The sequence below is a fragment of the Dryobates pubescens genome, chromosome 10 (genome assembly GCF_014839835.1).
Source record: "Dryobates pubescens isolate bDryPub1 chromosome 10, bDryPub1.pri, whole genome shotgun sequence".
Classification (NCBI taxonomy): Eukaryota; Metazoa; Chordata; class Aves; order Piciformes; family Picidae; genus Dryobates; species Dryobates pubescens.
The window spans coordinates 11,403,803-11,429,466 of NC_071621.1; positions in this window are offsets into that span (position 1 = coordinate 11,403,803).

A 25,664-nucleotide genomic window follows, 5' to 3' on the forward strand; every position below is an offset into this window, starting at 1 on the left:
AAATAACTTCTTGCTGGGAAAGTAAGCAGCAAGGGAAAAAAAAAAAACAAAAACAGAGAGGATTGTTTTCTGTACAACATGTGATAGAACTGCGGGACTTAGATCAAAAGTGTCACAGTATAATATAGTCTCAATAGGATGAGAAACAGGTAAATTAGAAGAAAAAAAATTACAGTGTTAATACACCTTTTTACACAACTGGTACATAAAATTTGTTGTAGGTTTTGAAGGTACATGTGCTCTGAGATATGTCAAGTCTCTGCCTTGCTTGTAACTCATGACCTGCTGCACAAAAGAAGTCCAAAACAACAAAACCACATAGAAATAAAAGAAAGCACAAGAGTTTTTAAACATTAGCATCCTGATTTCAGATTTTTCTTCATCCTGCCTACAGCAGAGAAACAAGTATTATTTAAGGAATTTGAGTACATGACTTAATGACTTGCAGCTCTAGGAACCATGTCCTTTTTGCCCACTTCGCTTTCCCTGTGGAATGAATCTGACTTCCCCATCATGGCATAAAATGTCTTCCTTACCTCTCTGGGCTTGTGTTTTACTCATCACACATTTATTTTTACCCCAGCAATACTGGTGATCTCATTGAATTTGGGACTTCTCAGTTAGGAAGCTCTCAATAAATACCTGAAAGGATGTTGTAGAGAGGCTGGTGCTGGTCTCTTCTCACAGGTAATTAGTAATAGAACAAGAAGGAATGGTCTCAAGCTGCCACTGGGTAGATTTAGAAAAAAACCCAAAACCACACTATAATTATACATTAGGGAAAAAAAAAAAATCACAGCAAGAGTGGTCAGGCATTGGAATGGGTTCCCCAGGGAGGTGGTTGAGTCACCAACCCTGGATGTATTTAAAGGTTGGTTGGATGTTGTGGTTGGGGTATGGTTTAGGGGTGAACTTTGTAGAGTACAGTTATCAGTTGGACTTGGTGATCCTGAGGGTCTTTTCCAACCTGAATGTTTCTGTGATTCTGTGAAGGGAAGAACATCCTGCTGTGTCACGGAGCTGACAGAAATAGTTTAAAAGAAACAAAACAAAACAAAATCAAAGTATGGATGATGAGGAAGGTTAAATTAATCCTTTTTGACAGTAACTTCTTGTTGTTCCGAGTAAATATTTCCCATAAACTGTAAATGGAGAACTACACTTAGTTTGCCACAGTATCTTCAAAGAATCACTTATTTTTAAGGTACTTTTATGAAACTTGGCATTAGCAGAGGCCCACAGCTGGCCTGAGAAATTTCTCATGAGCTTTATGATCCCAAATCAGCCTGAAACTAGAAAGGAATCAAATCTGAGGAGCTGGTTTTGGCAGTAAAACAACAGAAAGACTAAATGTTATCACATTGGGCACACAACTAACCCATTTAAGAAACTCTATTTAAATTCACTACACTAGCCACAGAATTAGATTGTGCTCAGGCTTAGTTTGAGCTTTAAATATGTGTGAAAGCACAAATAAGCATTAAGTTCTTTAATTATACATTAATACAGTTTTGGACCGCTCACTACAAAAAAGACATTGAGTTCCTGGAGTGGTGTCTCAACCTGCTATGGCAGGAGAGAGGCTTCTTTTAGAGATTTCCCAAATAAAACCAAGATGGAACTGAGTATTCGGCAGAGAAAACCACTTTAATTATACATTCGTGAGGGAAAGGGTTAGCACTACAGCAAAGAAAGAATTACAGAATCAGCCAGGTTGGAAGAGACCTCCAAGATCATTAAGGCCAACTGATCACCCAACCCTAACTAATCAACCAGATCATGGCACTAAGTGCCTCATCCAGTCTTTTCTTAAACACCTCCAGGGATTGCAACTCCACCACCTCCTGGGCAGCCCATTCCAATGGCCAATCACTCTATCTGTGAAGAACTTCTTTCTAAGATCAAGCCTAAAGTTCCCCCTACACAGCTTGAGACTGTGTCCTCTTGTTCTGTTTTTGGTTTCCTGGGAGAAGAGACCAATCGCCATGTGACCACAACCACCCTCCAGGTAGTCGCAGATAGCAATAAGGTGTCCCCTAAGACTCCTTTTCTCCAGGCTAAGAAAAGGAAGAAAGCAAAGAGAAAAGCCTGGGATATCCATGTCTTCCTGGTCACTGGGGAAACATTCCATCAAGAGTCGGTGGGTTCACGTTCCATCAAGAGTCAGTGTGCTTTCTCTCCCTTTATCTGGCTCCCCCATTGTATATTCATGATTCTTCTGAGAACCACTTAGTATATTCCAAGAGTGGTTTTGCTTAAACACACCCCCTACCCGGTGGTGGGGAGCATGCTCAGTAGTGTCACTGGGGGGCCTCCGGTTGTCACTTCAGGGGTCGAGCTCCCCCTTGTCAGACCTGATTTCTCAAAACCTGCTCCACAGTGAAACAACAGGAAGTCCCCATCTTTAGCTTGAGTTAAAGTGAGCATCACCTTCAGAAAACGGGAAGCCTTCTCTCCTGTGGATTGGTTGACATTAGCTTTGTGGTTCAGTGTGGTGGTGTAGGTGCAGCAACTCTAGCCAAAAATAGAAACACAGTCTCCAACAAGTGGGTCCAGAGAAAGAAAACAAAGCTGGCAAATGGTCTAGAGAGCAAGTCTTGTGAGGAATGGCTAAGGGAATTGGGATTGTTTAGTCTGGAGGAAGCTGAAGGGAGACCTCATAGCTTTCTACAACTACCTGAATGGAGGTTAAAGTGAGACAGGGGTCAGTTTCTTCTCACTTATATCAGGTGGTAGAATGAGACTACCCAAGGGTGCGGTTGCATCACCCTCCCTGGAGGTGTTAAAAAATGTGTAGGCATGGCATTTAAGGACATATTTTAGTGGACATGGTAGTGATGGTTCAACTGCTGGATTTCATAATCTCAGGGATCTTTTACAGCCTTAATGATTCCATTATTCTGTCATTTGATAATTTTTCCTCCTCAGATGTGCTTCTGCAAAAGATATTGTGAATCCACCATTTTGTTCATTCACTGGGGAAAAAAACAACAAAATAACAGGTACCTAATGAAAGCATCCATATAAGCTCTTCCTAACTGCTTTTTTCACCTTAATCAGCTGCTAATAGGAATAATTGATAGTTACCAAATGAAACCACTATGCTAGTTTCAGATACTTTGATGCAGCAGTGAATTTTCCAGCCATTTGATTTTAAACAATTGTTCCAAGCAATGTTCCAAGCTCCTTATTTTTGCTAGATATGACAGTAGAATGACCCCAGCAATGGAGAAGGAGTAAACTTGATGAAGAAATTGTCTCTGGATTGTTAGGGTTTTGTGGGGTATTTTTTTTGTTTGTTTGAAATTTCCCTCACCAATTTACATACCTCTTAGTCTGGCCAGGAAAGGCGAAGAGGAACTTGTGGCAATATCAATGTGCATTTCCATTTTGCTTAAAGAACAAAAGAAATATAATGACAGGGATAAAATGGTATTTACATTTCCACAGGTGGCCGAGCCAGCTACCTCTGGGGAGCATTAGGTTTCATGTTGTGAAGCTAATATGCTTTGTCACAAAGCAGAGCATGTACGATAGTCCCAGCTCACCAGGGTTTCCTCCACTCCACAAAACAATCAAGATGCTTTGTTCCAAACTTCACTTGAGAGAAGCCTATTTATTTTGCCACTGGAGAAAGTAAGATATGCAGTCTCATTTAGGAGAACATCTTAGAAACACTAACTTGGTCAAACTGATCGTGGGCAGAGCTAGGAGTAATAACAATACTATAAGGTAAACTTCACTACATGAAACAGGTTCAGTTTTTGTTACTGAGATTGTGCCTATTTATTTTAAGCAAATAGAGACTTACAACATTATATGAAGGTTAAATTTACTAAGAAGTTTGTAATTACAAGTATATAGCTAGGTCTTAAATGACACAGCATTTATAGCATCACTCTGAACTGGGGTGTTGTGGCTGAAAATAGGTTAGATAATTGAGGTAGAAGAATGGCTTATGGTATGTCACTATCCAGACTAATTACTGAATTATTAAAGGCATTTTGTCGTAAGGATTTAAAGATGTATTGCTTTTCAAGTTACTTTCTGACTCAAGACTCCTGTGGTCACTCACTCTGTTTTTCAGGGTTCAGCATTTTCCTCCCTTAAGTCATTTCCCCAAAAGCCAGACTTATCTTACCTTCTCTACAAGCTGTAATCAGCACCGGGTCAAAGCAATTAATTCACTTCAAAGAGCTGTAGCTGCACAGACGCATATGGTTGCTTCCCATGTGACTCTGTAAGCTAATTAGACTTGACTTTATTTTGCCCTCTTCTATTTTTCCTCTACCTGAGGACCCAGCTCTCTAGTGCCTCAAACTCTACACCCATGTGAAACCTCTCTGAAGTCAGATTTTTGACATCAGGAAGTTTTCCTATAAATTCAGCTCTTTCCTAGATTTAATTCAATTACATTGTTTTAATTGTGCCTCTTTATAATTTAAACGGCAACATTAGACAAAGTGAAAGACATTTATAGCTGAGTAGATTTAAAGGGACTACTCTGACCATCTTTGTAGGCAAATGGTATATATTTATTGATGAAATGTTTCAGAACTGAGTTTAGGGCAAAGAAACCAGGGCAGCTCTCCAGGATCCTAAGTGCTTGGGGTCAGCAAGCCAAGCTGGATGGCAAGGAGAATTCTCCAACATAGAAACATCTTCTACTTGGGAAAACTACACAACTAATACATTGACTTCTACATTACAAGTCAGCTGTGAGCTGCAGATTACCACCACCATAGCTGGCAAGGATGTATGGGTATTCAATGCCTGACTGATGCAATTGCAATGCCAGAAGCACCACGAACAGCCACAAGTTCTACTGGAAGAAATATACTTCCCTTGGTATACTTTCTTTTGTGCAGAAAATGACAATTTTATTTGGTAACCACAGAGTACAACACTGTTGACTAAATATAGCTGGAATGCTTTTATGGTCAGTATTACAATTTTACTGACTTGGCAAAGCATTCCCATAGCTGACAAGTATTAATAAGAAAAAGTGATACTTTAGGGTGACTTCATCTGAGCAAATCACATCATTACAGTTAATAGAATAAAAATTCCATATTTGACCTCAAGGCTTCTTTCATGAAGGTGTCAATTCCTTTTACAATTAGTGGCTTTATAGAATCACAGAATTATTTGGGTTGGAAAAGACCTTTAAGATCACAGGGTCCAACTGCTAACGTAATACTGCCAAGCCCACCACTATACCATAAGTTGCTAATCACCACATCTACAAGTCTTTGAAATACCTTCTCAGATAGTGAGTCCACCACTTCCCTGGGCAGCCTGTGCCAATGCTTAACAACCCTTTCAGTGAAGATGTTTTTCCTAATTACCAATGTAAACCAACCCTGATGCAAACTGAGGCTGTTTCCTCTTGTACTGTCACTTGTTACTTGGGAGAAGAGACTGACTGCCGCCTTTCTACAACCTATAACAAGCTGAAGAGTTAGTTCTTTAGGATCCCTAGCCTGGAGATAGGTGTCATGAATCCCAGAATTTTTATTCAACGCTATGACAAAATTAGGCTGCCAGTCTTATTATTGTACTCCTGGATGATGCTCAATTTTACAGAACATCTATAAAAATAGGATGGAAATTCATGCTTTATTTAATCAGTGTATGGTACACTGGTTCAGAAAGCAAAACTAGATTTTTTAATTTATTTCATCTTCATGTCCTCCTACTGCAGGATTGATTCCTATATTATATTTTTACAGTCCTTTGTACATTTAGTTTTAAATGCCATGATGAAAGGTCACAATCCAAGATATTTCTCAGAATATGAAATTTTCTCTCAGGTCAGTTAAAATAAAAAACACCAAAAAACCCCCAAAACAAGCAAACAAAACCACAAAAAAAAACCCACAACCCCCCCAACAAGTCTTTCTATGTATGACCTCCTCCTCCAGCACTCTCTCTCACTCTTTTTGTCCCCTAGTGGGACACTGAATGCTGCCAGATCCCACTGAAGTCAGAGGGCTATTACACATCTTCTGTAATTTGCCGAAATCAAGAGGTCAGTATTAGCCAACTATAAATTTTATAGATTAAAATTGGGTATAAAAAGTAGATTTTGTTAATTGATTGTTTTAGCAACTTTAGAAAAACATTTCAGGCAGGAAACAATTTAATTTCTGGTTGACCTGCCCCATCACCTTGTGTTTCAATCTGTCCTAATGTTTTTCTTAACTCTGTAAAACATGAACTGAACTTTAGCAAGAAACAGCTTTTGGAACCGGAAAGCAAAACTACATTATTTTAATGTTGACAAATAGAATTAAAAAAAAAAAAAAAAGGCACTTCTTTTTTTTTTAGAGCTTTTTAGACTGGACAAGTTTAGGTTTTAGCAGAAATGGGTAGGTAAATTTGGATCCTGAATCCTCACACTTCAGACGAAAAAACTCTCTGCTACCTTTGTAGGTAGCTTTTAGACTTTAATTCTTTAATAGCATTATAATCTAGAAGGAGTTGGTATTAAAGTTTGAATATAAGCCAGTCCTTTTGACACTATCCATTTTACACTCAGAAATACAGGCTACAGGAGAGAGATCCAACATGATACTTTTTTTTTGGTTTTACCTCTTCTCACTATTCTTTCAAATCTCTTCCCCCCAAACCCCTCTGCATATCCATCTATTGTTTTCTGTTTTGAAGACAGTGGGAAGTGAATTGATACAGTCTTTGTATTAGGCATGAAAGAGTTAACAGACTGAAGCCAAGACTGTGATTTGAATCCCATTTAATCCATCTGCTGAAGAGAGATGCAATATCGTCAGTCACCAGGCAGAAGGATTTTAGCTATGCCCATAAAAATACTTGCACGTGTTCCCTTAGCTAAATGTTAATTAAAACACAGGCTTTGCAAGAAGTGGTCTGGGAACTCCAGTGGTTTCTCCAGCTTTGCTATCACAGGGGAAAAAAAACAAAAACCAAAAAAACCCACACACACCAAAAAAAAAAAAAAAAAAAAAAGGCAAGCCAAAAAAACCCCTCTCCCTAAATGAAATATTTAGAAAAAGATTGTTGTGCCTTCAAGCCAAAGGATAGGTGGTCACTAGACCTGATTACTGTCTTGCTATGCCATGGAGAACATTTCTTGTATATTGTTTCTACTTCAGGTTCCTGACACACAAAACCGCTCTGATGATACCTGCCTGCTCAGCGAAGAGTACCTACTGCAAGGTTTAATTAAGCTATGTCTGTTAATTCTTTGTGAACTCTTTAGGTGAATAACAGATAAAAATATAACAATTTAATTTATATGCATCAGAAAATACCATTTTAGATAACTCCTTCCCAGTGATATTCCTGAGTAAAAATGTTTCTTGACCATTTTTTCTTCAGCTGACATAAACTGAATTCAACAAAACTATTACTTGCACCCTCTATAAACCAGGAAACAGGCAAACAAGCTTTAGAGTTTGGTGCCAGAATACATGCAATAATTGAAATAGGGTTTTTTAGCTCACAAAAACTTTAAAATCTGAAACACCTACCCGGAAACTTCCATTAAATGTAGTTGGCTAGTTTCAGGAATTTTAATTTCATCTGTTTGTTATGGGAAGAATCCAGAGAGAAGCAAATCTCCTTAGAAGTTTCCATAATATGTTTAATTTGATTTCATTTTGTGAGTTAACAAGGTGATTTTGAAAAGCACGCTTTCAGGGTATGGCTGTAATAACTAGCAGTTTTCCTTTTATACTCTCATGTTTAGACAGCACAATAGAAGTTGCAATGTATATAGTACAATAACACTTATGCAAACAGCCTGTAAGTTCCTGAACTTTCATTTTTTTCCTTGCCCCACCATCATTTTAAAACAAATTACTTTCTAAATCTTCTAGTGACTCAAAGTATGATTTAGAGAAGTGTATCCTAACTTATTAAAAATGTACACAGCTAATTATCCTGTGAAGAATTTACATAACAGAATAGTGTCACCACAGCGGATCAAGCCAAATTGATCAAAAGGAACAGTATCAATCCTCATGGTTTATTGAGTTTTATGACAATAACCAGTGCTAAGTCTTCCTCCCCTTGCCTCCAGGTATCACAGTATCACAGTATCACAGTATAACTAAGGTTGGAAGAGACCCCAAGGAACATCAAGTCCAACCTGTCTCCACAGACCTCACGACTAGACCATGGCACCAAGCGCCATGTCCAATCTCCTCTTGAACACCTCCAGGGATGGTGACTCCACCACCTCTCTGGGCAGCCCATTCTAATGATGAACAACTCACTCAGTGAAGAACTTTCTCCTCACTTTGAGTCTAAACCTCCCCTGGTGCAGCTTGAGACTGTGTCCCCTTGTTCTGGTGCTGGTTGCCTGGGAGAAGAGACCAACCCCTTCCTGGCTACAACCACCCTTCAGGTAGTTGTAGAGGGCAATGAGGTCACCCCTCATCCTTCTCTTCTCCAGGCTAAACAATCCCAGCTCCCTCAGCCTCTCCTCATAGGGCTTGTGCTCAAGGCCTTTCACCAGCCTTGTTGCCCTTCTCTGGACACATTCAAGTGTCTCAATGTCCTTCTTAAACTGAGGGGCCCAGAACTGGACACAGGACTCAAGGTGTGGCCTAACCAGTGCAGTGTACAGGGGCACAATGACTTCCCTTCTCCTGCAGGCCACACTATTCTTAATGCAGGCCAGGATGCCATTGGCCCTCTTGGCCACCTGGGCACACTTCTGGCTCATGTTTAGGTGGCTGTCAATCAGTACCCCCAGGTCCATCTCTACCTGGCAGCTCTCCAGCCACTCTGACCCCAGCCTGTAGCTCTGCATGGGGTTGCCGTGGCCAAAGTGCAGCACCTGGCACTTGGACTTCTTGAATGCCATCCCATTGGACTCTGTCCATCTGCCCAGTCCGTTGAGGTCCCTCTGCATATAGTTGTATATAATTGACCATAGCATTGTATGGTTAATAATTTGAAAACTTAATCTCAACATGAAAAGATACTGAATACATTATTACTTTCTTTTGTGAACAACTTTTATAATTAATATTGAGGATTAAAATAGCTGGTTTTAGCTTACATTGCCATACAGCTGCTGACACAAAGGGTGAAATTCTTAGAGTCACTTCAGTCCCTTCCTATGTGAGTCTCTTTTACTGTTCTTAGTGCATTCTGGTAGTTCATATGCTTTTTTTTACACGTAGAAAACTTTTCACTCTCCTGTGTTTAGCTGCTTTAAAACTTGCAATACTTGGTTGCAGATCACCATAGAGTTTAAGCAGAATGTGTATCCTGGGAGTTTAATTGTCTGCCTTAGGTTTAGGAGGCTGAGTTGAAACCTTAGAGGGTTTTCTTTATTAAATGTTCTGTGTGTCTGTTTTCCTCTCACTGTAATATGGATGGCTACATTGGCACCATGTAATTATCTTTATTGCCTATAAACAGTCTGTGTCTGACTTGAACATTTCAGAGTTTCTTTTTTGGTTTTGTCTGACAAAGAAACAATACATGTAGTAAATTAAGTCTGATTTCCATGAAGTGCTGTGTACTTTTAAGGCTTGGTATGTGTTTTGCCTGAACTCTATAATCCTTGAACAAAATACTTAATTAACCTCTTCTGGAGCAATCACAATACATTTCCATTAAATTCATGCAGCTATGTGTGCACCAATTTCTGCCTAATTTACAAGGAATTTTTTTTTTCCAACTCCCAAGACACTTCATGTAACCTAGTGGATGGTCCTAGATGCAGACATCATTGCTAGTCCTATTATTGGCATTTACTCCTGTCCTAAGAGAGGAAGGATTTACCAGGGAGATAGTTAAAGAGAAAAATACATGCTTGTTTAGAAATTGCCTTTAGAAAGGCAAAGGTTCAATGATTAAATATATGAAGAGAAGAACAGATGCTGTGAAGAAACTCTGTATGCAGGCTGAGCTGCAGTAACAGCATACAAGGAAAGTCGGAGAAGGAGTGGTTCATATTGGATGGCTGAGGAAAGGTTTCTTTAAGTGTTGACCAGTTTCCAGCTGAAAATCAAGACTAGCAATGTTTGGGTCTTCTTGTGGAATTTATTGCTGCATGGCTTCCACTCTGCCAGGAAGTCATAAACTCTGTAAATCTTAGTGATTAATTCTACTTGTTGAAAGGGAGAATAGATGGATAAAGAAGAAAAGAATAAAAATCAGTGCACAAACTAGTAAAAACCAGTCAGGATAGTATGGTGAGAAACTGAAATTGGAGTGATACCAAAAATCCAGAATCATATCCCAGCTTTTTCAGTTTTCCCCTTGTTCCTCACTCTTCAATCTGTAATACTCTTCTCTAGGAAGATCTTCTCTTATATTTTGGGTAAGATTTATAACTGAGATCCCCAGCTTTTGGCACTTATCTTAAAAAAAAACCCAAAAGAAACACAAAAAAAGGAAAACAATGAAAAAAAGAAAAAAGAAAAAAAAAAGAAATAAAAGAAAAGAAAAAGAAAAGAAAAGAAAAGAAAAGAAAAGAAAAGAAAAGAAAAGAAAAGAAAAGAAAAGAAAAGAAAAGAAAAGAAAAGAAAAGAAAGGAAAAGAAAAGAAAAAAGAAAAGAAAAGAAAAGAAAAGAAAAGAAAAGAAAAGAAAAGAAAAGAAAAGAAAAGAAAAGAAAAGAAAAGAAAAGAAAAAGAAGGAAAAAAAAGAAGAAAAAAAAAAGAAGAAAAAAAAAAAGTCATTTCCTTGGCTGCAGGGTCACTCTCTGGCCAGAGTTTGCAGGGAAAGATGGAGACTCAATAGTTGTGTGCATCCTTTGACCTCTCCATGAGAGAAAGTATGTGTTCCTAAGGAATAAGGCTATCTATAACAAGGTGTAAGTGCAATATCTCATTTCTGCACATTGACAGCTGTGCCCAGTATAGCTGCATATGAAGGTAGATCTTGACAGTACATCCCTCAGGGAGGATCTGGATGGTGAAGAGTCTGTTGCGAATTACACTAACTTTAATGTCTTCTATTAAAGGTAATAGAGATACATTGTCTATTTATTAACTCTCACATGTATTAACCCCTGCAGAATAAGGATAAACTTTTTAATTGATATTATACTGTCAAAATGTCATAAAAGCAGGCACACACACTCCTATGGTACCAAACTGCAATGTGACAGTCACAGATGAAGCAGGTGACCACTGCTCTGTTGTCACCTGTTATTTTAACAGGTGAAAAGAAAAGAAGAGTGAAAAAAAAGGGGGGAGGGGGTGTTGTACCAGTGCCTTTTGAGACATTTCTTTAAGAGCAACAGTTGCTGCACTATGGGCGTTTTCTTTTAATCCCAGTAGGCTCAAACTTCTCTTTATTTGAGTCGCCATCCACCAGTGCTCAGAGCATTGTCTTTCTCAGACTTTCTCCCATGTGAAAAGTATTTGCAAAGCTACGTGCTCTCTATTCCCCTTGCCTGCAAGCTGCCAGAAGAAATATCCTGATAATACTTGAGAAAGGCTTAGCCTGGGACCTGCTGCAGATTGTCAGTTGCTAGTTCTGAGTACAAGGCAAAACAGGAGAGGATTATGCAGCTGAATGAGCAGCAGTGATAAGAGAAATTCAGGATGAAAAATGCCTTGTTCCTGGAAAACCAGGCAGCACCAGAGGCTTCAGGCAGACCACTGGTATGAGAATCTCACTGAACAGAGTGAAACAAATAATAATAACTACCTGAAAGCTTTTTGTTTCCCCTAACTGCAAATACCCTCTTCCATGTCAATTCATCACGGAAAAATCTTTAGCTAGAGCGCTCTGCACAAATATGCACTGGTGTGTAAATGATGCTAGCATAGGTGTCTTTGCCTGCAGTATGAACAGGAACAAGAGAAACAAAGCCCATTTATGTACCCAGTGAAGGCTAGGCCAAAAAGGAGTGTGATGTAAGGACTGTGCAACCTGATCTTGCTTTTCTTTTTGAAGAAAAATGAACATGCCATCATAGCAGATGGATGAGGTGAGCCTTCCACTGATGATACCCCTCACCCTGCCTACTACTTGCTCATAAAACATCCACTGAGCACTCTGACCACAGGAATGAGCTCTTCAACCATCCACTGAGCATCTGCAGGATGGTGTTGGAGTGTGCATTTCAGCACCTCAGGGCCCATAGTATATGCTTATTATTTAGCTTGAGAGAGAGACTGCTGGTACCTTTCCTGTATTGAAGTTGACAGCTGCCTCTGTAAAACTGCCCAGGCAACTGAAAGTGATTTAATCATCTGGGGACACAATTAGCAACAGCATGGACAATTCATGCGGGGGCCTTGACCAACCCTTTGGAAAAACAAGGCGCCCTCTGGAAACTCAATGAAACTGCTGAATTCTGTCCACCTTAAAAAGACACACACACACAAAACCAACAACAACAACAAAAATCAAACTAAAAAAACCCAACACAACACAATCCCCCCCCAACAACAACAAAACCCGACAAACAGCAAACAAAAACCAACCAAACAAAAAACTTAGGAGATTTCTTAACTCTGTTTCCTTTCCTTGTGAGCTTTGATCAGTGACTCTGTTTGGATAGGATGGCCCAGAGACTTCTGAATAAAGAAGATAATTTTTACTTCTTTTTTACTTGGAAAATATCCCATAATTATCTGTTCAAGGTTCTGTTACAATTGCAAAGAATCAAGCTGTTTTTTGATGTTCCTGACTTGCAGATAGTGACTAAAACATAGGAAAACTCATCAAACTAATATCATGCAAAATGAAAAAAGAACACTGGAATAAAATCTATAAACGTGAAATACCAACCCATACACATTTAGGCAGGAATATAGAACTTAGTCATAAGAAGAGTGCAGTGCAGGAGGGACATTAAAATTCAGTAAAAAGGAAATTGCAATGAGTGTCTCATGAAATGTAGGGTACTGTTATTTTTATATAAAAGAATGCCTAATCTAGAAAATGCATTGGTGTTATTCTTAGGTCTTACACGTGATGTATCTCATCTACAGGATGTTATTGGTACAATTTCCCAGTCTGTAGGATAGCTGCCAGCAGACATGGCTGATATTTCTGGACTAAAAGGCACTTGTATTCACTTCATTACATCCAAACCCTTGGTAGTCAGCAATCAAACCCTGGCTCTGAGGCACCTGATGGTACTTTCACTGTTACAGTCCTAAAACTATATTGTAGCTGTCCACAAAGCAATCACTGTGGCCTGATGACACTTTATTTTATACCTCTGTCTCTTCTCAAAACAATTGAGACCCTCCTTGCAGTGTAGCTTTGTATTGATGGTGCATAGCAAATATTTTGTGTTTTGCTGGAGAACATGGGAGAAGACAACCCATGTCCCTGTTAGTGAGCTCAGAAAGGAGGCTGAGGGATGCTGCTCTGACAAGCTATAAACCAGTTCCAAAAGGCTTTGCAGGTGTCAAGTTGCCCAAAGCAATGACCTTATGAGTTGTAAGCAAAACCAAAAATGCAGTACTTGAAAGCAAGTCAGCTTTAGCTTGTATTCCCCCAAGGATGATTTCCCTGTATCCTCGCTTTACAAGGTTTTCAAAATGGAAGTACTTTGCTTCTTATAATATAAACAATATCCTTGTCTGAGCTTTCAGTTGCTGACTTACTCACATGCAGGTTATATGTAATAACAGAGAGTTGCTTTATTTTGTTCAGCTTCCTTTTATTAATTTTATTTATATATGCATTTATTTATTTAAAAAGACCATTCTGGATAAGAACATATGCATTTTAGTTTTCTTCATTATTTCTATCTCCTTTTCAAGACTCCATTGCATTTATTTTGACCCGTACCATATTCCACAGTGCTGCCCATGTCTTGCCTGCCTGTGGCACTCAAGGCAGCGCTGCTTGTGCAGTTTGTGGCTGCTTAGGTAAGATATTCTCATGCAGAATGGTGTTTTTTAAGACGATCTCTTGTCTTTTCATGGTTTATGATCCTTGTCTGTTGGCTTCTGCTCACATATCTTCTGGCTTCATGGATGCCAAAATGGAATAGTTCCAGGTTTCGGTTGTTATCTCTTCCCATTCTCTTGTTCAACTGGAAGTAATTTTGGAAGGATTTCTAAAGCACAACTTATCATTTTTACTCAAGTATTCATAATAGATAATCCAACAAATGCCAAACATAGTCTGTGCGACTCCGACTCCCACAAACTCATGTTTTTATATGGCCTTTTACTTTGGAAAATTCAGTCACATTACATGCCTATGTTTAGTTATTTGCACAAGCTGATTTCTTACTTTTTCCTATGTTGCCTGCAAGCTTTCATACACCTCATCTGGCTTGTGATTTAAAAGCACAGTAGAAGAGCAAATTTTAGCTGGAAACTTTTTTGTAAGTGAAAACTGTACAACTCATGAAATAGCAAGGCTTGGTAAGACACGTTTTCAGAGATGTACTATGTAGGCTGCAAGCATAAAACAACAAATGGCACATGGAAGGTAAAACACATACCAAAGTATGTTATCACATAAAAAAAAAAAAAAGAAAAGAAAAAAAGGAAGCAACTATGAAATGAAAAGAAAGCAGAGAGCATGTAGTATAAGGAGCATATGTAGCCTGTAAAATGCATTGCCAGAAAAACACCTTTGGGACGGGGTATAAAGCCTGGCTCCCTGGCTGGGTTCATGCCTTAGCCACCTTCTGAACATGTGCTGGGATGAGACTGAGCTGCAGGCACACCTCCCCTCTTTTTGGATACCAAATTTCTGCTCTGGGGCATAAGCTTATGCATTAGCTGTTAAAATAAAGAGTTACACTGTCAGAGATTTCTATTTTCCTCAAAAGCAGTGTGCGTCTGTGTTGCCAGAGAATGCATTCTGGACGTAATGAGTCATTGGTCTGACCCAGAGCAGAAACTCCTTTGTACAAAAAGCAATGTATTTATGTATGATTTCATAATTATTTCTCTTGCTCACCCAGCAGAACTTGTTTGTTTTGACTGTGTCTGTTAAGGTATGTGTGCAGACAGGCTTATCCTCACTTGTGGCTTCTCTCACCAGATAAAAACATGAAGAATTTAAAAAATAAAAGTAATACATAAGCAGATGCATGGCCAGTTCAAGACTCATCTCAGACTAGTTTCCAATCTTTAACTGTGTCTTTCTCAATCTAAGTTAGGCTTCCGTCTGCCACAGAAAGTAGATGATACCTGACAACCTCTCTACTTCCTGTTATAAACTTTTCAGGACCAGCAGTTCAAATGGCTGAGGAGGCTTGTCAAGTCTCAGCAGAATGCTTATGGTCTGGTTTAAAAGTTTACTCTGTGCTGCTCACTCACTGCAAACAAGATGAGGAGTCTTCCATCCATATTCCCTTACAGTTGATGCACTTGCATTTCAGGTGCCCATTTGCAGTCAAATTATCTTGAATCTTTTTGTGCAGATTCTGGTATCTAAATGTAGGATGCTGTGCCAGCACTGAATTAGAGCTTAGTCTGTTGAGAGGCAAATGCCCATGTATTTGATTAACCCTCTTTAAATTTATGGTCATTAGTTTGTTTGTCCTTCTGGAAAGTGCTATAATGTCAGAGCATTCAGTGTATATTTGTGCTGAAAGTGTTCACAGGGCAAATGGTTTACCCAAGGATTCAGAAGTAAGCCATGGTCAGAGCTTGCGTGTTTCTTGCAGATGGAGGAATTAAATGAGGAAAGCAAAGAAAGGCTAACAGAAAAAGAAAAGACCTAACCATAATAAAGGCACCAATAGGTAATGAAAGAGAATTTGATAAAGAATTTTAAAAAGTAGTTTTATAAAGAGACTACCGCATTTCAATGAATAATACAAATAACTTATTCAAGGAATTTGGTATTTTAATGGTAATTAGACTGGTAGGAGAAGATTTGGATATATTGCTGGATATTTGAATTTAACACTTTGTTGAATATCGAATGGTATTTGCTCCAAGTCATTGTTTGTTCCTAATATTGCAGAGGAGTACAGAATTTGAAAAAACAGAGAGAAGACAATGTCTGTGCTGTGAAGAGTTTATGGTCTCTTGATCTGCAGAGTAGAGAGACCACATCTCAGATCTAGACAGATCTCAACATCTTCTGTACTGTTATTTAACACTCCATGGTGCTAGCTTTCCATAGATTTTTGTCATAAGACAAGGCCTGAATTAGAGTACCAAGAGAGGCACTGTTGTGGCTTTATTTAAAATAAAAACCCAACAAAAAACAAACACAGAGCCACAAAAGCTTAAGAATTACCAGCTAAAGCTGCCAAAATCCACTGACAAAATAAGGTTAATCCCTGAGTTCAGAGTGGCAGGTTGAATTTCAGGAAAAACAAGCCCTCCTGTGTTCTTTGGTGAAAAAAAAGCCTGCAATGATGTTCAGAATAAACATTCCCAGCCATGCTAAGTGCACGTTCCCTGTCCATGCTAAGTCAGTGAAGCTGCCAGGCAGGCATGTACAGATTCAACTGAGCATGGAAAATGGACACTGTCATGGTGATGGCTCGGTGTCTGAAAAAAGAAGTTTTTCCATTTAAAAGTTAGCCTTTTCATATTGATTTCAGCAGATCTAAGGAATAAATCAGAGGAGTTTAGTGAAGGGGAATGAATGACTTTTGAATATATTCTGTTGCTAAGTCTCAACGAAGAGACCTTATGCCATTGCTTACATCCACGTCGAGAGTGCACAGATAGTAACAACAGATTTTTACACTGGTTTTTCACCTTTTAAAATTATCTCTACAAAGCCAAGGTATGAAGGAAGAGGGCTCAAACTCCACAGGCTGAATTTGTCCACCAATTCTGCAATAATTCATCTTTGAGAAAAATTACTAGGGCATTTACAGAAGGTAATAAAATGTGTTTCTGCAAATGAACACATCACTGTTTTGTACCAGGAAGACAGAAATTACTGAGTGGGAATTAGTGCATCTGGGCGTGCATTACAGGGAGTTTGTGGCTCATATACACATGTGCATCATCAATGTATGGAGCTCAGGCTCCAATTTATTTATTTTTTTCCTCAGTGCTCTGAAGTATAATGGTACAAAACCAGAATTTTGCATGCATGTGTCTCAACTCAGGCTCTCTCACAATTTCTGTAGAATTCAGTCTACTTGTGTGCAGTAATGCTCACCTGCTTGACAGAGAGATAGGTATGTTGGGAAGCTTTGATGGTAATAAAGTTTGTAAGTGGCAGTGGATCAGAGGAGATGCCTGGCCTCTGCTGCCTCATGTGCACAGAGACCATTGGGCACAGAAGGCGCAGGAAATGGGGTGGCTCAGGGAGTCAGCTCCCTGATTTTCAAGCTGTCTTTGGCATGCATTAAAGCAGCCTGGGGACTGTTTTAAACAACTCCAGCTGGGAATAAGCCAAACACAGTACTACTCTGGCCAAGTCCTGGCACTCTCCTTTCTCCAGGGCCAGTCAGGATTGATGGTGTATTAGCAGGGTTCACTGACTGTGTGCCAGCAAGAAATGTTATAATGCCAAGAGATATCTCAGCTGGTGAGATCTGAAGAGCTTCCAGGCTTTAGGCACTGCAATATGAAGTTTATCTGAAAAACAAGACCTCAAAACATGAGGTTCTGGGTATCATGTAAAAAATGAGAAAAAGAAGAAGCACAAGAAAGCAAAGGAAAAGCTCTTGGAAAGTTCAGTAATAACAAGCATTGCCACTTAGAAAAAATATTTCCTAAAAAAAACATAGGAGAATTTCTGAAGACCTATGAAGTCACTTTGGCATTGCACTGACTTGAAGAGAAGACCAGTAAGCTCGTCCAACAGCCATCCGAGGGACAGAATCAAACACAATAGTAGAGATAAGCCTCATGAGGTTCTGCAAGTCTCCATTTGCTGCTCTCTTGCATAGTGTTTAAAACGGGATCTTCTCCCTGGTTTAGCTCAACCTGAAACCAGAACGTATCAAGCCAGAAAAGCTAATACCTTGGAGATCTTGGTATTTAAAAATATCTTAGCAGAATTCAGAAACTAATGTCCCATCACAGTGGTCAATCTTCAAGCTGCCTTTGATTTTGTAGTATGCGCACTTCTAAAGATCTTATTTCCTTGCTAGTCTCCATTCCCTTCCTTAGTTATTTTATTACAGAGCTATTATGCCACATTTTTCCCAAACCAATAAATATATTATTATAATCCACTCCAAAGACGTTGATCAGCAGTTTATTTATGTTAGGATTATATCTTATTTGAATAATTATAAGGAACAAGAACGGAAAAGGATAATTTGCATATACAGAAATCACATCCCATATCTATCTTCATCTTGTTAAGCAAATAAACAGTTTTAGTCCCTTCTCATGAAACAAGTTCTTTGTTTACCAGTCATCTGTCTTGCTTTTATTTGCACCTCTTTCTGCCTTAAGAGAAATAAAAGATTTCAACAATGAAACAAACCATTACCTACCTCTTTGATTACTTTTATATACATAAGTTACTAGCATCTGAACACTAAAAGTCTTATAGTATTTATTGTTATGTTATACTCCTTTTTTAAATTTTAAATATTAAATATGAAGAAGTCGAGAGCTCAGAAACACCAGTATAGACTACAATCCTTCATGTATCCATGGGCAAGTGCTCTCTGTCACTAACACAAATTTCACACCTGAAAGAACATCAGACTTTTTTTGTACGAGTTGAAGCTTTGACACAGGCAAAGTCTCCAGAAAGCCACTGATGTTCTGTTTAAGCTGCCAGACAACTGAAGTACTCTTACTACATAAAGATCAACAATGCAGTTGGGCACACAAGTGTGGTGCTTCCTGGAGGCACACCACTTTCTGTGCAGGTTTTAACACAAGCAGGAGAAACTTTTACCTCTATGCACAGATCAGGAGCATGTGTACTGTAAAACTGATAGAATAGAATAGAATAAACCAGGTTGGAAGAGACCTTCAAGATCATCATGTCCAACCTATCATCCAACACCACCCAACCAACTAAACCATGCAACCAAGCACCCTATCAAATCTCCTCTTGAACACCTCCAGTGATGGTGACCCTACCACCTCCTCAGGCAGCCCATTCCAATGGGCAATCACTCTCTCTGTGTAAAACTTCCTCCTAACCTCCAGCCTAAACCTCCCCTGGCGCAGCCTGAGACTGTGTCCTCTAATGATGAATCCCTAAACATCAAATTTACCAAACATTGCCATCAGACACCTAAAAAAGATCTGTAGTCACCTGCAATGAACATATCCATGTTCCCATACATTTTCCACTGAAATCAGCAATTGCCATCATGAAGAAATGGTTCAATACTGAGAATTCATTTCAGAAGTCTAAATATGGCAATTTGTTACCTAGATGTTTTTGCCACCTCAACTAGTCCTTCAAGTTTCTCCAGGTTTTTCGTTATTTTGTCAGATCTCATTACTTGATTTTTTTTCCTGTAGTTTAGTACATCTCTCATCACCACCATCATCATCACCATCACAGTTACTATTACTGTCCTTATTATTTCAAAAGACTGTTTCTTACGGCTTACCAACCTTTGATTAATTGCTACATAGAGATTGCATCTACATGAGCTGGTGCTCCAAGTCTTCCTGGCAATGGCAGCATGGAACAGAGGGTGGATATTTTAAAAATCTGCAGCATGAAAAACTAAGGGTTTTAAATCACATTGGCATGATACATCATCTATGTGACTTCTTTAAGGAACAGATTTTTAAGGACTGTGCTAATCAACACTGGCAATAAGTATTAGAGGTAAATCAAGCCATTTCATTCTGGGTCAGAGCTATATTTTTTAAGTGTCCTCTCGTGAAGACTGTTAGTACTATTGGTATTGTTTCACATATTTTTTTGGCCATTAACACATCTCTTTTCCTAACACCAGGCAAGATTTCAAAGAGATGTCCATTTTTCACCCACTTTCTCTTTTAATTATCACTTTCTTTCTCCCTGTGTCCAATGGAACATAAACTGGGACCTGGTTCTGCCCAGGAGGATTTAGTAGCTTTGTGATATTTTACCGAACTGATCCTGAAGCTTGGTGAGAATTGAAACCTGTGCCTCAAGGGAAAAAAAGATCTCTGAGAGGCTATCATACTCCTTGGGTAGTTCAGGAAACCAAATTCAGCTTTATGTCAAAAATGTTCTCACATTTTTGAGGTTTCCTTTTCAAGTTCTGTTCTATACTTTTCCACTTTCTTTATGTATTGTTTGTTCTTAAGTGGGACTGACTTCTACACTAGCAGCCAGATCTTGAATTGGCTGTATAACTACCTGAGGCTGTATGTTATAAAATGACTTTTCCAAGATGTGAAGGAGTTATTGTATCTTATAAGATGCCCTTCTATATGCCCCCTGTCATTTTCCCTTGTAAATACATAACTGAGTGTTTCACTAGAATCTCCCACAAAGATGTTACCAAACATGTTTTAAAACTCCTACATATAAGAATTGACTTCTTCACTGCTTACTCTTGTGATTACTCAGTTTTTCAATCTTCCACTTTAAGTGGAACTCATCCTTTTAATGCACTAATGCCATGTGACAAAGCAATGTTTTAGAATCTTTTAATAAATAGCAAGTCTATGGTTTTAATAATTTTCGGCCCTTAATAAGCCCCTCCATGTAGATGTTCAGGTCAGACAGCTTTCTCTGACTCCCTGGAAAAGATGAACTGCGGGCAGCAAAATAGCTATTACACTTTCTTCCCAGAAACGCTGGTTGAAGGAGACCTCTGGAGGTCATTGGTTGAACTTCCCAACCAGACAGGAGCTATCACCAACATCAGATTAAGTCAGCCATGACTTCAGGCCAGTCTAGAAAATCTCCAAGGACTGGGATTCCATATCCACCCCAAGTTATTACTTTTTTACCCCCATCCTTTTCAAAAAGCTGTAGGCTGCTACTTTTGCCTTATCTCTGTCAGAAAAAAACAAGCCCAGTCTTCTCAAACACTCCACATGAGGTATTTGTCCTGGCCCGTAATCACCTTGACAACTATCTGCAGCATACACTTCAATTTCTCCCTTTCCATTAGGGAACCAAAACCGGACCTATTATTCCAAGTGCAGCCTCACTGGGGTTAAAGAAAAGAAAATAATGATTTTGTTTAATTTACTGTCCTTATGGAACTCATTATGTAATTTTGCTGCATTCCCTATGCAATGCACTGACTCATACTCAACCTGATGTTCACGACAACCCCTTGGTCTTTTTCAGTATCTTCCATTCACATCAGTTGAATTCTGCTGGTCATGGTCATGCCACAGTTCAGTTATTTGACAACCACTTTTTTGGTCTTGAGAAGTGTAATCTGATCACTTTTGCTTTCATTAAGGATGCTGTTTCCCCTAGACTTTGTCTATAACTGATTTTTATATACTTTTTTTAATATATATAGTCTATTTGCCTATAGATACTCCTTCATTTTCTCCTGCATAGCCTTAAATAAAGTCATCAAGGATCTTCATGGCATGTCAATTATTCCCTGTCACAGTATCACAGTATAACTAAGGTTGGAAGAGACCCCAAGGATCATCAAGTCCAACCTGTCTCCACAGACCTCATGACTAGACCATGGCACCAAGTGCCACGTCCAATCTCCTCTTGAACACCTCCAGGGATGGTGACTCCACCACCTCCCTGGGCAGCACATTCCAATGACGAACAACTCACTCAGTGAAGAACTTTCTCCTCACTCTGAGTCTAAACCTCCCCTGGTGCAGCTTGAGGCTGTGTCCCCTTGTTCTGGTGCTGGTTGCCTGGGAGAAGAGACCAACCCCTTCCTGGCTACAACCACCCTTCAGGTAGTTGTAGAGGGCAACGAGGTCACCCCTGATCCTTCTCTTCTCCAGGCTAAACAATCCCAGCTCCCTCAGCCTCTCCTCATAGGGCTGTGCTCAAGGCCTCTCACCAGCCTTGTTGCCCTTCTCTGGACATGTTCAAGTGTCTCGATGTCCACTGTCTCTTCACCATCTAAAAATGTCCACATTCAGCAGTTACATACCATTCTTTCAAAACACACTTTTATGCTCTTTCATTTGGTGTTCTTCATGAATGGCAAAAGTTTCTTGCAAAGCCCTGTGAAATAGCATAATATGTATTTTTTGGTGTGTGTATATATATACAAAACTACAAAGATATCGACAGTGTGTTAAGGATCTCAGACTGATTGCGCAAATGGCACATAAAATTTGGGTAATGCCAACTGAGGATGTTAGATTGGAAAAACTGTCTGTTTCTGAGTCTCACTCCTCTGTACCTCCTTAGTCTGTCCATATCTCGGTTTGGTTTCCTGTTTCATCCTGAGATGATAAGCACTATTGTTCAGAAGCTGGTTTTCTTTCCTCTGTATATTTAGACACTGCCTAATACAATTTAACCTGCTGCTTGAGCAGGTGTCCTGTCATTATCATCATAATGATGATAATAATAATAATAAACCTAAATAAGACTAATTTTAGCAGACACCTGAGCTCAGCTTTCTGAAAATCAGTCTTTCAAAATTCTAAATATCTCACAGTCTGTCTGTTTTCTCTTTGCCACATGTAAAACAGCGATAAAGTACTTATTTGCTTCCCTGGAGAGTAAATATATTAAATAGTGCTTTTATATATGACAAAGACAAGGTCTTATAATTAAGAATGCAAATGAGACAGACTCTTTCACACCAAGATATGTAGGCTAGTCCTTTCTTCTTTAGCATGAAGTGAGAAATCTTATCTGCTTCCAGCACTTCCTGGAGCTGAAGAGAAGATGGAAAAATTTACACTTTGCTTAGGGAAGTTAAGAGAACAAAATACAACACAGAATATTGCAGGCAGAAAACTGCAGATTTTTGTTTTAGATTATCTGCAAACACACAAAAACGCATCACATTATGTTAAGCATTCCTACTTTATTAACTTGGATTCCTCTCAGAACTATCCTTTGGCAGGAGTGTGTTTCAATAGCCTTTTTCTCTAGAAAATTCCAATTCCCCACCAAGAAATGTGTAAGCTTTTGGAGCAAGCACGCAGCCTAAAGCATATAGATAGGTACTACAAATATGTCCCATGAGCAGTCAAGAAAGCTAGAAGAGAGAGACACAGAATCATAGAAAATTTTGAGTTGGAAGAGACCTTTAAAGATTATCTAGACAGCCCCTGTGCTCTCAGCAGGAACATCTTCAAGTAAAGCAGGCTACCCAGAGCCCAAACCAACCTGACCTTGAACATTTTCAGGGAGGGGACAACCACAACTTCTCTGGGCAATCTGTTCTGATGTTTCACCTCCCACATTGTAAAAAAATCCTTCCTAATATCTAATCTAAATCTACCCTCTTTCTGTTTAAAACCATCACCTCCATGTCCTGTCACAACAGGCACTGTTAAAACTGTTAAGATATCTGTCTTCACCTTTTTCCAGGGCCCTTAAAATACTTAAAGGCCCTGATACAGTCTCCCCAGAGCTTTCTCTTCTCAGAGAGTACAGCCCTGTAAACATTTTTTTGTAGCCTGCTCTGCACCCACTCCAGCATGTCCATGCCTTTCTTGTGCTGTGGACTCCAGAGCTGGATGCAGCACAGTAGGTAGAGTCTCAGCAGAGCAGAGGGTCAGATTCATGTTTCTTGACTGGCTGGAGACATACCCTATTGAATATAGTGACATGGTGTCATAAATATTATAATTATGAATGAGCAGCAGAGATATTAATAAAAATATTAATTTATTGATGTACAAACGATACCAACAATTATTTAGAGTTAATATTTACAGGTACAGGTTTTCAGTAGCTCCTGCTTTTCCCGGAGTAAAAAAATTCCTGGAGCATTCCAGGGGAAACTTTTGGAGGCTTTTGCATCTTAGTCCATGGGGCACCTTGCCTGAGAAAGGGCTTCCCGCTTGGGGGAAGGCCTTGCCACCGAGGGTTTGCAAGGCACGGCAAAACGGCTCCTCAGCGAGGATGGGAGTCGGGCCGGCTCCCTCCACGGCTCGTCCGGCCAGAATGGCTGCCGGCTGAACGAAGGGATGTCCCCGCTCGCGGGGCTGTAGCAGTCCGGGATGAGCGGTGCACACAGGCTACCACAGTTCGCTTACTCGGGCAGTAGCTGGCTCCGTCAGGGGTCCGCGGAGCCTGTACCCAGTACCGCGTTGCCAGTAGCCTGGCAACAGCTATCAGCCGCTGAACTCGCGGACGCCGACAGCACGGCAGTGCGCGCAAGCGGCTTTGCGGTCCTAAGCGAAGCTCCTGAGAGACTGGTTCGAATCTCGGGATGAATAGTTCGCAGGTCGCGGGCAAAACAGACTTTCTGGCAGTGTGGAGCGTGGACCCAACATGGCACAAGCACAGGCACTTGTGTACCGAAACAACCCCAATTTAGCATTTGCCACAAGAAATACTAGACCAATAGCAAACTTTTACACAGAATAATTAACCAGTAATGTGGCGTTTTACCAAACACAGTATATTCATACGCAGTGCACAAGGCAAGTGCAAGTACATTGTGTGAACCTCGTTTCCCACAAAGGTAGAAAATATGCCCAGGCAGGTTGTTTACCTGGAGTCAGTGACACCTCATTCTTTTGTTAATTCGGTGCCACGTCCCCCCCCTCACACGCACCCCCCACCTCACCCCACCCCCCACCCCCGAAGAGAGGGTTTGAGAAAAATATGTAGGGGCATGTCCTGGCAATATTTGGGGCATAATTTTGGGCATAAGCATCCTTCACCACACATGGTCTAGTCGGTGTGGTGGTCTTAGGTCATGGGCTGGGCTTGGTGATCTCAGAGGTTTATTCCAGCCTCAGTAATTCCGTGAATGTGAGTAACTGGTATTTAGTGGAGGTTGTAATAAAACATAGGCTTAATCCTCTTGAAATTCTTTTTACCCAAAGATATTTTTAGACCTAAACTGAGCCTCCAAAGATCTCTGTGAAGCAAATAAGCACTAGAGACGGAAACAAAAATTTTTAAAATTGTCTTCTTGAAATTTGAGCTGAAAAAAAATTTGTCAAGGAACTGAAAGTTCCAAAAAACATCACAATTTGTGAATGTGTGATTTCCTGCCACATTTCCTTGCCTTCTTTTGGAAGTCTTGTGCTGTGAGAAAAATCAGTTTGTACCTCTGGCTACCTTTCCTTCTTCCTTAAAGCAGTTTAAAATCTTTTTACTAATACAGGCAAACCTTAAATTCCTATAGATTCAATTCAGTTTTACAGAAATAATTTAAACACATGTCCCAGTGAGAATATGAACTGCGGCATGAACTCAGCAGTCCTCTGTTGCTTTGGCATCCCCTTGTTCACAAGATACTGGTCCTCACTGGCCATGTAGCATGTGCCTGTTTTAAAAGCAATCACATTTTACAACATAGACACTAAATTAATAATCACAGGCAGAATATGAGACTGTGTATATCTGAGGAAATTATGGACGGATGAAGGTGCTAATGATTATTTTTAGGCAGTAGATTTAAGAAACAAATCTCTAGAAAATTGTGCTTTCTTTGTTCTGTGTCCCGTCTGCAGTTTGTTTTCTACTGTCTTTTACAATCTGCAGAACTGAATTCATATTGGAAGGCAATAGCTTGGCATTACTGAATTAAAACATTAAATTTCTGTTTAACTGATCCAAAATGTTTTGCTTCAGCTGTATTTGCATTTTAATTTGGGTTGCCTGTTGATTCCGTCTTCCACAGAAGATTGATATATGTGGTGGGTTAATGCCCATTCTGAAAACAGGGTGGAGGGCTTGCAAGTGCTTTGCCCTCCCTGCAGGG